General features: G+C 41.2%; 1 long non-coding RNA gene across 1 annotated transcript; it reads left to right on the plus strand.

Moving 5' to 3' along the window:
* Positions 1–11,801: 11,801 nt before the first annotated feature.
* Positions 11,802–12,286, plus strand: LOC123741608 (uncharacterized). Its single transcript, XR_006769063.1, has 2 exons — positions 11,802–11,859; positions 11,897–12,286. It is a non-coding gene; the product is annotated as an uncharacterized lncRNA (long non-coding RNA).
* Positions 12,287–12,536: the final 250 nt, after the last annotated feature.

The following is a 12,536-nucleotide window of genomic DNA, read 5'->3' on the forward strand; positions in this document are numbered from 1 at the left end:
TTAGCCATCGCTGATCCACCTTTGATTTTCCATTGGTTTTGTCTTTGTTTTCTACACACCTGGTTTTCATTCCCCAATTACATATTAATGTATTTAACCCTCTCTTTCCCCCATGTTTTTTGTGCGTGATTGTTTTAATGTTCATTTCAGCTCATGATGGCTGGTATTTCGACGGGTGCTGTTTTCATCTGTGCGTAATATATTTACCGTTTGTATTTGGTCAAGTGTATTTGTTACCTTGTGCCTTTATTTTTGAGTAAAGTATGTTGCTCACTCATTCTGCTCTCCTGCGCCTGACTTCATGCACCAGCTACACTCACCTTATGACACCTGCATACTCACCAGACATGTCACCACCCATTGAGCGTGTTTGGGATGCTCTGGATTGACGTGTACGACAGCATTTTCTAGTTCCCGTCAATATCCAGCAACTTCGCACAGCCGTTGAAGAGGAGTCGGACAACATTCCAAAGTCCACAACCAACAGCCTGATCAACTCTATGTGAAGGAAATACTACTGCACTGTTGGAGCTAGAAACACAAGCATTTTGCTACACCTGCAATAACATCTGCTAAATATGTGTATGTGACCAATAACATTTGATTTGAGATGTGTCACACTGCATGAGGCAAATGGTGGTCACACCAGATATTGACTGGTTTTCTGATCCACGCCCCAACCTTTTTTTTAAAGGTATCTGTGACCAACAGATGTATATCTGTATTCCCAGTCATGTGAAATACATGGATAAGGGCCTAATGAATATATTTAAATTGACTGATTGGCTTATATGAACTGTAACGCAGTAAAATCTTTTAAATTGTTGCATGTTGCTTTTATATTTTTGTTCAGTGTATATACAGCACCAGTCAAAAGTTTGGACGCACCTACTCATTCAAGGTTTTTTGTTTATTTTTACTATTTTCTACATTGTAGAATAATAGTGAAGACATCAAAACTATGAAATAACACATATGGAATCATGTAGTAACCAAAAACGTGTTAAACAAATCACAATATATTTTATATTTGAGATTCTTCAAAATAGCCACCGTTTGCCTTAATGACAGCTTTGCACAACAACAAATATTGTCTTTGTTCTCATACTATTATTATAGTCTGTGTAGTTGTACATATACAGATGGAAACACAATATAATTACATTATTATTATTACTACTACTACAACTGGTATGTTATCTTTCAAAGTGAAATTATTGATCATATCTGACATGATTGCGTAACAAAAATGGTCATTTTTACAAAAGTATCTCTAAAAGCCTTGATATTCATCAGTCCACGGTAAGACAAATTGTCTATAAATGGAGAAAGTTCAGCACTGTTGCTACTCTCCCTAGGAGTGGCCATCCTGCAAAGATGACTGCAAGAGCACAGCACAGAATGCTCAATTAGGTTAAGAAGAATCCTAAAGTGTCAGCTAAAGACTTACAGAAATCTCTGGAACATGCTAACATCTCTGTTGACGAGTCTACGATATGTAAAACACTAAAGAATGGTGTTCATGGGAGGACACCAAGGAAGAAGCCACTGTTGTCCACAATAAACATTGCAGCACGTCTGAAGTTTGCAAAAGTGCACCTGGACGTTTCACAGTGCTACTGGCAAAATATTCTGTGGACAGATGAAACTACAGTTGAGTTGTTTGGAAGGAACACACAACACTATGTGGAGAAAAAAACGGCACAGCACAGCACACCAACATCAAAACCTCATCCCAACTGTGAAGTATGGTGGAGGGAGCATCATGGTTTGGGGCTGCTTTGCTGTCTCAGGGCCTGGACAGCTTGCTGTCATCGACGGAAAAATTAATTCCCAAGTTTATCAAGACATTTTGCAGGAGAATGTAAGGCTATCTGTCCGCCAATTGAAGCTCAACAGAAGTTGTGTGATGCAACAGGACAACGACCCAAAACACAGAAGTAAATCAACAACAGAATGGCTTCAACAGAAGAAAATACACCTTCTGGAGTGGCCCAGTCAGAGTCCTGACCTCAACCCAATTTGAGATGCTGTGGCATGACCTCAAGAGAGCAGTTCACACCAGACATCCCAAGAATATTGTTGAACTGAAACAGTTTGCAAAGAGGAATGGTCCAAAATTCCTTCTGACCATTGTGCAAGTCTGATCCGTAACTACAGAAAACATTTGGTTGAGGTTATTGTTGCCAAAGGAGGGTCAACCAGTTATTAAATCCAAGGGTTCACATACTTTTTCCACCCTGCATTGTGAATGTTTGCACGGTGTGTTCAATAAAGTCATAAAAACATGTATTTGTTTGTGTGTTATTAGTTTAAGCAGACTGTTTGTCTGTTGTTGTGACCTAGATGAAGATCAGATCAAATTTTATGACCAATTTATGCTGAAATCCAGGTATTTCCAAAGGGTTCACATACTTTTTCTTGTCACTGTATATGGCAGGCACTACAGACAATCACGGACTACAAAAGGAAAACCAGCCATGTCATGGACACCGACGTCTTGCTTCCATAAAAACTAAATACCTTTGCCCGCTTTGAGGATAATACAGTGCCACCGACGCGACCCGCTACCAAGGACTGTGGGTTCTCCTTCTCCGTGGCCGATGTGAGTAAGACATTTCAGGTCTGGTATACTTTAGCGCCCTCTAACACAACTGGACTTCGAAGCCAGTTCCACTGGTGGTAGTGGTGGAGTAGGGGCCTGAGGGAACACAGTGTGTTGTGAAATCTGTGAATGTATTGTAATGTTTTTAAAATTGTATAAACTGCCTTTTGCTGGACCCCAGGAAAAGTAGCTGCTGCTTTGGCAGCAGCTAATGGGGATCCTTAATAAATACAAATACTGAGGCCCCACAAGGGAGCGTGCTCAGCCACCTCCTGCTTCACCCATGACTGCGTGGCCATGCACGCCTCCAACTCAATCATAAAGTTGCAGACGACACAACAGTAGTAGGCTTGATTACCAACAAAGACGAGACAGCCTACAGGGAGGAGGTGAGGGCTCTTGGAGTATGGTGTCAGGAAAATAACCTCTCACTCAATGTCAACAAAACAAAGGAGATGATCGTGGAATTCAGGAAACAGCAGAGGGAGCACCCCCCTATCCACATCAATGGGACAGCAGCGGAGAAGGTGGAAAGTTTCAAATTCCGGACAAACTGAAATGGTACACCCACACAGACAGTGAGGTGAAGAAGGCGCAACAGCTTCAGGAGGATCATCTTCAACAGCCTTTGGCTTGTCAGCTAAAACCCTCACAAACTTTTACAGATGCACAATTGAGAGCATCCTGTCGTGCTGCATCACCGCCTGCTACGGCAGCTGCACCGCCCACAACCGCAGGGCTCTCCAGAGGGTGGTGCAGTCGGCACAACACATCACCGGGGGCAAACTACCTGCCCTCCAGGACACCTACAGCACCTGATGTCACAGGAAGGCCAAAATGCTCATCAAGGACAACAACCACCCGAGCCACTGCCTGTTCACCCCGCTACCATCCAGAAGGTGAGGTCAGTACAGGTGCATCAAAGCTGGGACCGAGAGACTGAAAAACAGCTTTTATCTCAAGGCCATCAAACTGTTAAACAGCCATCACTAACAGAGAGGCTGCTGCCTACATACAGACTTGAAATCATTGGCCACTTTAATAAATGGAACACTAGTCACTTTAATAATGTCACTTTAATAGTGTTTACATATCTTGCATTACTCATCTCGTCTGTATATACTGTATTCTACACTATCTATTGAATCTTAGCCTATGCCGCTCTGTCATTGCTCATCCATATATTTAAATATTAATAATATATGTAGAATTGTTACATATTACTTGTTAGATATTGCTGCACTGTCGGAACTAGAAGCATAAGCATTTTGCTACACTCGCAATAACATCTGCTAACCATGTGTATGTGACCAATAAAATTTGATTTGAGATGTTGAGGGTCAGCTCAGCGTTTTGGCTTGGAGGAGAAAAGTTATTTAGGCAGGCCTGTGGCATCAAGGAAAACATTTAAAGTTATCTGTACCACAAACTACATTATGGACTGCCTACATACAGTATAACTTCCAGTAGATTTGTATTACAATGGTCATTTAAAGGCAGGAAATACATTTCCTGTAAAGGGGTCAGTTGTGTACACAGCACATCAGCCCTCTGTAGTTGGGCACTGTTCTCATGGGATTTCTCTGATCACACTGTGATTGGACACAAGTTATATAACATGGGCCCCTCCCCGTTCACCGTTACAATCCCCATTTACTATTAATCACTCATAGTCACCATGGCCTCTCGGTTTGTTTCAGTAACATCTGTGTGACCCCACACCCCTAGGTCTCCCCTATAATTTCTCATCAGAATGACTGATTTTCGCTTTAATGTCTAGCCACAACTTCACAATTTGGTTTTACTCCCTAGCAACTATAACTAGCCTTTTATGCATAATTATCATCAAGTAGCTCAGTAGCGAGAGGTCTAATGTCCAATAACATCCATCCCCATTAAGTACACACTTTAAACTCAGACTGGAAAAGACCTAGCCTCGGGCTCATTAGTTCCATGACACTCTCTGTCTGAAACAGCTACAATGGGTCAATAGCAATCAGCGATCACTCTCGCAAACAAAATACCACCTTCCTGTCAGTGCCAGATCAATTCAATAGCAACTTCATCTATGTTTAGTGCGGGTTGCAAACTCGATATCTATCCCAGGCTTTTTTCTTTAACACACAACAACAAAAATGGTACCTCTATATCAGGAGAGTCCTATCTCACATATGGTATAACTGCCCAACTAGCACAGAGATATGACAGTATTTTACCCAGAGGAGACTGGTGGGAGGAGCTATAGGAGGATGGGCTCATTGTGATGGCTGGAATAGAATTAAAGGAATGGAGTCAAATGTGGTTTCCATATGTTTGATACCGTTCCATTTATTCCATTCCAGCCATTACAATGAGCCCGTCCTCGAATAGCTCCTCCTACCAGCCTCCTCTGATTGTAACTATCCTCAACATGAAAGGGAAATCTAGTCAGTTGCACAACTGAATGCATTCAACTGAAATGTGTCTTCCGCATTTAACCCCACCCCTCTGAATCAGGCACATTGAGCTTGGTAGATACAGAGAGCATTGTGTTCAACACTCCTGAGCTGTTCACACCGCATGCGTGGCCCATCATATGAAAGTGAGCCATACAAATCATTTGTATTGGGATGCCTCTACTGGTTCTAAAAACCCTGAAAGCCCAGCAATGTTGCGTTGCCAGCAGGACAGTGTAGCCAGCCCCCTTAGATTTTTCCATTTGAGATGAATCACTTTGAGCCGCACACTTAGTGACCCGTGGGTTTATTGCCTGAGATGGGCCTTGGCAACAGAAGCTCTCTAGAGTTTCCAGTCGATGCTGAAGGGGCTCAGGCTCAACAGTAAACTGCTGTTTACCTGCACACGCTCTCTTTTGGGGTTTCTGAGAGAGCACACCTACAGAGAAAGATGAAGAGAAAGAAAGTCACAGGCAGCGACACACGTGGTACTGTTACACCACCCTTCACAATGACCATTGTCATTCGCAGGTGGCTTTCTCTTGTCCCCCTCTCCCCCTCTCGACGTTCCTCAGAGCACTGCTTGATCTGCCCACGTTGCCTGTAAATTGAATCAGTTGGGAACACTGTGTACACATTCCGCGCAGCGTGAACTTAGCTGGCTCCCGGAGCTTCCTGCCACAGCAGCTCCTATTAACTCATTGAGGTTTCTTCTATCGCCCGCTAACCCTTTCCTGACCTGAGAAAAGCTGAATGTTTACAGTACGGAATCCATACGATCTACACATGATTTGTGTTAGGAAAAAAGGGGACCTTGGTGAATGATTAGCTTGAGCTAGGGTCAAAATGACTGTAACATGTTTGGCTAATCTTTCTTTACATGTTGTGTTGTAATCTTTAGCATGGTAGAGTAGCGACAGTGGTGACCCGGTGCTTAAACTGTACTCTCAAAACAATGCCATGGCAGCCTGGTTTCACCCATTCTCAAGATATAAATATCACAGGAAGATATATTAATCTATGCTACTTACCTCTTATGTCATACGACATAAGAGACATTTCCATAGCCAGTGCCTGATTACACCAAGGTTGCACCTGCTGTGTTTTGTTGAAGCATATCTTCTTTCACGGTTTTCGCTATCACTAAAGATTTTCCGTTAGCGTTTCTGGTATGGATAAATCGACATTGATGGATACAGTATGTGGATATTTTCAGCTCCAGGTACATTCACATAGGCCTAGGAGATGTAAAAGTTTCTTGCTGAAGAGGACATTTAAGTAGAGAGGCACAGAGACACTGCACTACTTCATTCTCAGGTTGATAGCCTGTGTCCTTTGAAAGTTTTCTGACTCAACCGAAAAGAACTAGATAGATATGAAAAGAATCTATTGATAAAAGATCATCCATGTCTTTGGTTTTCTGTGTCCCATGATATGAGCCACATGCTGGCGGGATGATGTGATCAATTAGAGCACAGCAGAGCAGGAATATGCTTTTAGGGGACATCAGTGTTCCATGTAAACAAGGACCACCTTGTTAAAACAATCACTGTAGTGTATTTTAGTATACTGTGACAAAATGGTATGAAGCAGATGAAAGAGGCACACATACACGCACACACAAATGCATGGATGCACGCACTCACGCACACGCACACACACACACACACACACACACACTGCTGAGCAGATGAAGACAGTAACTTCCCAGCTGAGGTGAATAATCACAGTTCACTGCATAATGCATGACACACACGTTGCCGTGGTAACCTCCATCCTCTCCCGGTGTACATCGTGATCCCGCAGCTTGTTCAGGTCAGGGGAGTTCATGACGCTGTTGAGAATGAGATGAGAGCTTTGTGGACATGCTGTTTGCTGGAGATGCTGCTGTTCAGATTGTCTTCCACCCTTCCCCAACCCACCCCCACTACTCCAACTCGCTGAGAGACGCAGAGTCAATTGCAATCAACATCAACCGAGCATGATCTCATTAGTTTGTCTTAACGAAGATGATCTCGACTGCGAATAACTCTCCGTGTTGACTCATAATCAGCTTCAAATAAAAAATACCAACAGTTGAAGATGATCTGAAGTCAGAGAGGTTAAGGTCTGTCTTTCCAAGTTGCCATGATCTTATATACATGTTTTGACCTATGTGAGTTGACCTCTAAAAGCACACATCTTTGCTCATGCATAGGTTATCTGTTTCCTGCATTGCTGATTCTTTAAGCCTAGTTCTCCTTTTGTTGGATCCTATGGGTCCTAACCCCACTATCTTCTGCAAAGTCAGATCACTGGCTTTGCAGTGAGTTTCCATTACTATTACTATTACAAACTGCAATGGACCATAACCGGTGATGTCTCATACAATTTCATTTGCGTAAATACAGTTTCTGTATGTAACTTTTCGATAATGAAAATGCTGCTGTTAGCTGTGTATGTGCTGGTGACATTCTGTATTGTCACCCGAAGGTCAATTAGTCAGTTAGTTGATTAGTAAATTAGTCAAAACCATGTGGACTCAACGAAGCAGAGATACTGGTAATTATTACCGTTCTAATCAGGCCTTCCAGTGGCCAGCTCTCTCCTCTTAGCTTCTGTGCCATCCCAGTGTTATTGTTATGGGTCAGTCACTTGATTTACAATCCTTGGTCCGTGATGACGATTGGAGGCCCGAGACACTAATCAACTAGTACACTAATGTGAACTAATCTCACTTCTTGTCAAAGAGAGATTCCTGACAGGTGTTTCTGCCTGGTTTAACCCATGGACTTTGGACTTAATGCCAACTCTCTCCAGTGTACCGGTGAACCGGTTAACCCTTAGTGGTCCCACATACTCTTTAGCCTAAATGCCAACACTCTCCAGATTTCCAGTCCCGTGTGAAGTTTTCATTAGAGGTCACGTTAGGTGAGCGTTGAGGAATACAAACCGTCCGTGAAGCTTGGATCATCAGATTTTAAAGTGTTAATCCAGAAGCAGCGTCACCACAGATTCTTCTTCAGGAAGTCTGCTGCTGGAGAGAGCTTTGGAGATGATCAACTCGTTGGCGGCTCCGTTTCAGGTGGAAGCTCAGTGGCAGGTGGAAGCTCCGTTTCAGGTGGAAGCTCAGTGGCAGGTGGAAGCTCAGTGGCAGGTGGAAGCTCAGTGGCAGGTGGAAGCTCAGTGGCAGGTGGAAGCTCAGTTTCAGGTGGAAGCTCAGTGGCAGGTGTATGGCAACAGGCGAGGATCAGACGTAATATGGGTTCATTTACATAATGGCTTGTGCAATGGATTTAGAGTATACATGGCCTCTTGCCCTACAGTCAAAAACAGTATCTTAGTCTTTTTAACTAGAATGAATGTCTTACTGAAGTCATGATGGTACAGTACAAGCCTTTGCCATTCTATCTCATTATTGACTAATTCTCTTGAATTCACAAGAACCTTATTGGATACGTAAAAAATTCTTTACTTCAAGAAATGCAGGATTCCTTATTTTGTCTCTTTCCAAAGAAGTCGTTTAAACAGTCGATAAACAGTGCTGTCTGCGAATGCACCAATGGCCTCTTTAGGCTACTCACATTGAACAAACTGTTCCCTGAGCCTTGAACGACCTCTTTGAGCTAAATTATGGTATCTCTCACAGACTGAGAAGCATTGATTATCTTTTGGCAAAGAGAAGGGTTGGGCAGCGGGGTTCTATGGTCTGGATGTAATTCAGAGGAATCTATTTCTCATCTCATGGCCCCGCGTGACACAGTTGTCCACATAGAAATAGAATGAACAGAACAGGCTTGGAACCTCTAACCCTGACAATATGACTGGTAAACATTATATGTCTATGGTTGTCTGTGCTAATTCACGCTTGAGGGTAATAGGATGAAATTATTTCAAAGTTCCAAAGCTCCGTCACACATGAATGAATCAGAGCTGTGTGTGTCTTTGATAAGAAAAACGCTTGATGTGTGAGGCACCCATTAGATTTATATCTAAATTCAACATAGTTTTCTGACAAAGAGTTAGTCCTTTCTCCTTGCTTTTGAATGAAGCTATACTTGTTCAAAGTCTATATGATACAGTGAACAAGTATATCTTCATTCAAAAGCAAGGAGAAAGGACAAAATCTTTGTCTGAAACTTTGTCGAATTTAGATATAAATCTAATGGGTGCCTCACACATCATTTTCTGAAGCGGTTGATACATTATCGTTGGGGCAAATCAAGTCTGACATTTTTAAAGTGTAAATTACAAACTTTAGAAGACTTTAGAAGACTTTAAAACCTAATTTTCCTGCTGTGCAGGACAATTCTCAGCAACAAAGTCGAATTAAGATCCAACATCTGTACTATTTCGAGTGCGTCTATAAAATGGCATGGCAACATGGATGTTGATGATGCAATGGATTTCCATTTGTCATTTAGGTTTGACACATACCAGACACACTGTGCCATGCAGTTGAAATGTCTGCATTTGCGAACAGCACAGCAGCACAGCTCTCGACCTGCAGAGGGATTGCATTAGTAGGAGCTGGATGTAATCCAGGTCTGATACACTTATGCAGAAGTGGGTAGCCTACCATGCCTTGTGTTAAGTGCTGCTGTGGGAATGCATTTCGTCAGTCTAAATGCCTGTTTCGCTACTATCAATAAAAGTCATGGAACGATTACAGTCATATCTTGAAATTAAATTGACCCCAATGTAAGAAAATAACCTACTAATGTGAAGGAATTACTGTTACTAAACTCTGTGGGAACTCAGATAATTTACCTCGGAGATAGTCGTCAATTAGCACACTTTGTTCATCCTGCTTATCTCCCCGATGCTGTTTAGCCTTCTGGGATCACTTGTTTAAATGGCCAAGACGATAAATACTCAACACAAATTATCTCTAGTCGCTCTTATCGCCACAGGAGGGGCGTGTGATCCAATCACCTAACTTGGATCTCTGCTGCCCTCTAGTGGTCTTTTACCTGCAAGGCAATTCCTGGGTGAACATACAGCATCTCCGTGGCGGCAGGTATGGTCACGTATGGCGTTTTCTTTGGAGATTGCTTTGCCGTTATCACTGTATGGGAGTTTTCTAACGTATCAATTCTTGACACTTTATAATCCTTTACATTAATAAGTATTTATGAAATGAATGCTAATACATATTTATTTATGTTTATGAATGCTTCATAAATTATTATGAATGTAATAAAATCGTATAAGTTGTTTATGAATGCTTATTCGTGAGAGAGAGAGAGAGAGAGAGAGAGAGAGAGAGAGAGAGAGAGAGAGAGAGAGATTGATTGGGTTGCTACATGGTTTTCATGATATAAACCCTGAAATGATGCCCTCAGACTTACTGGCCTTTATAGTATAACTTCTTTGATCTCTCAAGGATGTCTGTCCCTTTTGGGCTTTAAAAGACTATTTTACCTGATGGACAATGAACATCTAGTACAATACTAAACATAAATTATAGGTGGCGCCAGAGGGTGGTGCTGTCTGCTAAGGAATCAGTGCAAAAGAGAAAACCTTTGGGTGGTTTGTAAACTCCCCCTCTAGCCGCAGCCCCCAAGCACCTTAGTTGATTTGAAAGGAGTTGATGGGTTTGAGAAATATGGCTAGCATTCCACCTATCAGGTTAAAGATAACAAATTCCTCATACCTATCCAACTTTTTCAGACCTCTAAGAAGTACATAGGAGCTAGGGCCCTGGAGCTAGGCACTGTTTCTGGATCAGTCTATAGCCAACCTGATCTGTTCTTGTGACCCCTTTCAGATCCAAAATTGGCAAGGAGGATGTTTCGGGTCATGTGCGCTTCCTTTATAGTCCCATCCATACTGTTGTACTGGACAGTTAAAGAGGCACAGCTGCACCTGGAAAACTCAACTCAGGTTTAAACATTAGCCTAGCGATAGTGCTAAGAACTTACACAGCATTATTTCAATAGAAAAATCACAACAATCTATTTTTATATCACTTTAGTTATTTCACTATAATTACCTGCTCTAACATTCATAAGTAAAGTTGTGTCAGTGGATTGAATTCTAACATGGGTGGATGTGGTGAATAGAGGTGACTTTGGATGGCTGCGGCTAAATTCAGAGGACAACTCCCTCTCCCAGCAGAGAGAAGGTTCCAGGAACATGTAAAGGCAGGTTGTTGGAGATATGAAGAATGCCTTTTGGTTTAGTCACTCCCCAGCATCTTGGCTCTGTTAGGATGACCGGGCGTGCCGTGAAATCATAACCCTGGGGTTACACATTTTACCACTAAGGATTGTTTATTGAAACCAACGACTGTATTGAAACCCATTCCAAAGCTAGTATCTGGAAGAAAGTTACCGATGATTTCCTTGGAGAGGAGTAAAGGTTTTGCCTACAGTATGTTGGAACATCAAGGATGAGAATGTTTATTCTTTATTTCACTAGTTTTAGTCTAAATGTGGATACAGTTGAATAAACATGAATATTGTCAATAATAATACATAATTGAGAGTGGGATATACATGTTCATATCTATTGAAAATTCAATGGTGATTTTAAAATATAAATTATTTTCTAGAAATTCCTCTCAAATGTTCTAAAGACCCTCAGAGGCATGTTACTGCAGGCACAAGGTATATCCGCACAAATCAGGTCGGGACAACTCCCTTTTCAAAATAAAACGCAGGAGCTAACGGGAGACAGGAGAACTATAGATCTAATTTAGTTACTGTGTTACGCACTCTCTGCATTTCATAATACCTGACCTCTACATAAAAGAAAAAGCTATTCTGTGATAACACAGGCAAAAAAACATCCGATATCAAAACTATTATAAACACTTACCTTTAAAACAACAGCAAGGTTTATTTGTCTATTATCACACAGAACTTAACAAAAGGTTTATTTGTCTATTATCACACAGAACTTAACAAAAGGTTTATTTGTCTATTATCACACAGAACTTAACAAAAGGTTTATTTGTCTATTATCACACAGAACTTAACAAAAGGTTTATTTGTCTATTATCACACAGAACTTAACAAAAGGTTTATTTGTCTATTATCACACAGAACTTAACAAAATCTGGTAAAAAACAAATGGGACATAATTTGATGTGACTCAGAAAATACAATGTAAACAAAACTATTTAGGAAACTCTTACATAAAAAAATTGCATAAAAGTATAGTAACTACCCAATCCTATTTATTTGTTTGTAATATTCTAACCCACAAATGCACAGTAAAATAAATCACATTTATATATCAGCAGTGGTAGAAAAAGTATCCATTTGTCATACTTGAGTAAAAGTAAAGATACCTTAATAGAAAACGACTCAAGTAAGCCACCCAGTAAAATACTAATTGAGTAAAAGTCTAAAAGTATTTGGTTTTAAACATACTTAAGTATCAGAAGTAAAAGTATAAATCATTTCAAATTGCTTATATTAAGCAAACCAAATGGCAAAATGGTCTTATTTTTTATTTGTTTGGATAGCTAGAGGCACACCCCAACACTCAGAAGCATTTGTGTTTAGTGA

Source organism: Salmo salar, chromosome ssa03 (genome assembly GCF_905237065.1).
Source record: "Salmo salar chromosome ssa03, Ssal_v3.1, whole genome shotgun sequence".
Lineage (NCBI taxonomy): Eukaryota > Metazoa > Chordata > Actinopteri > Salmoniformes > Salmonidae > Salmo > Salmo salar.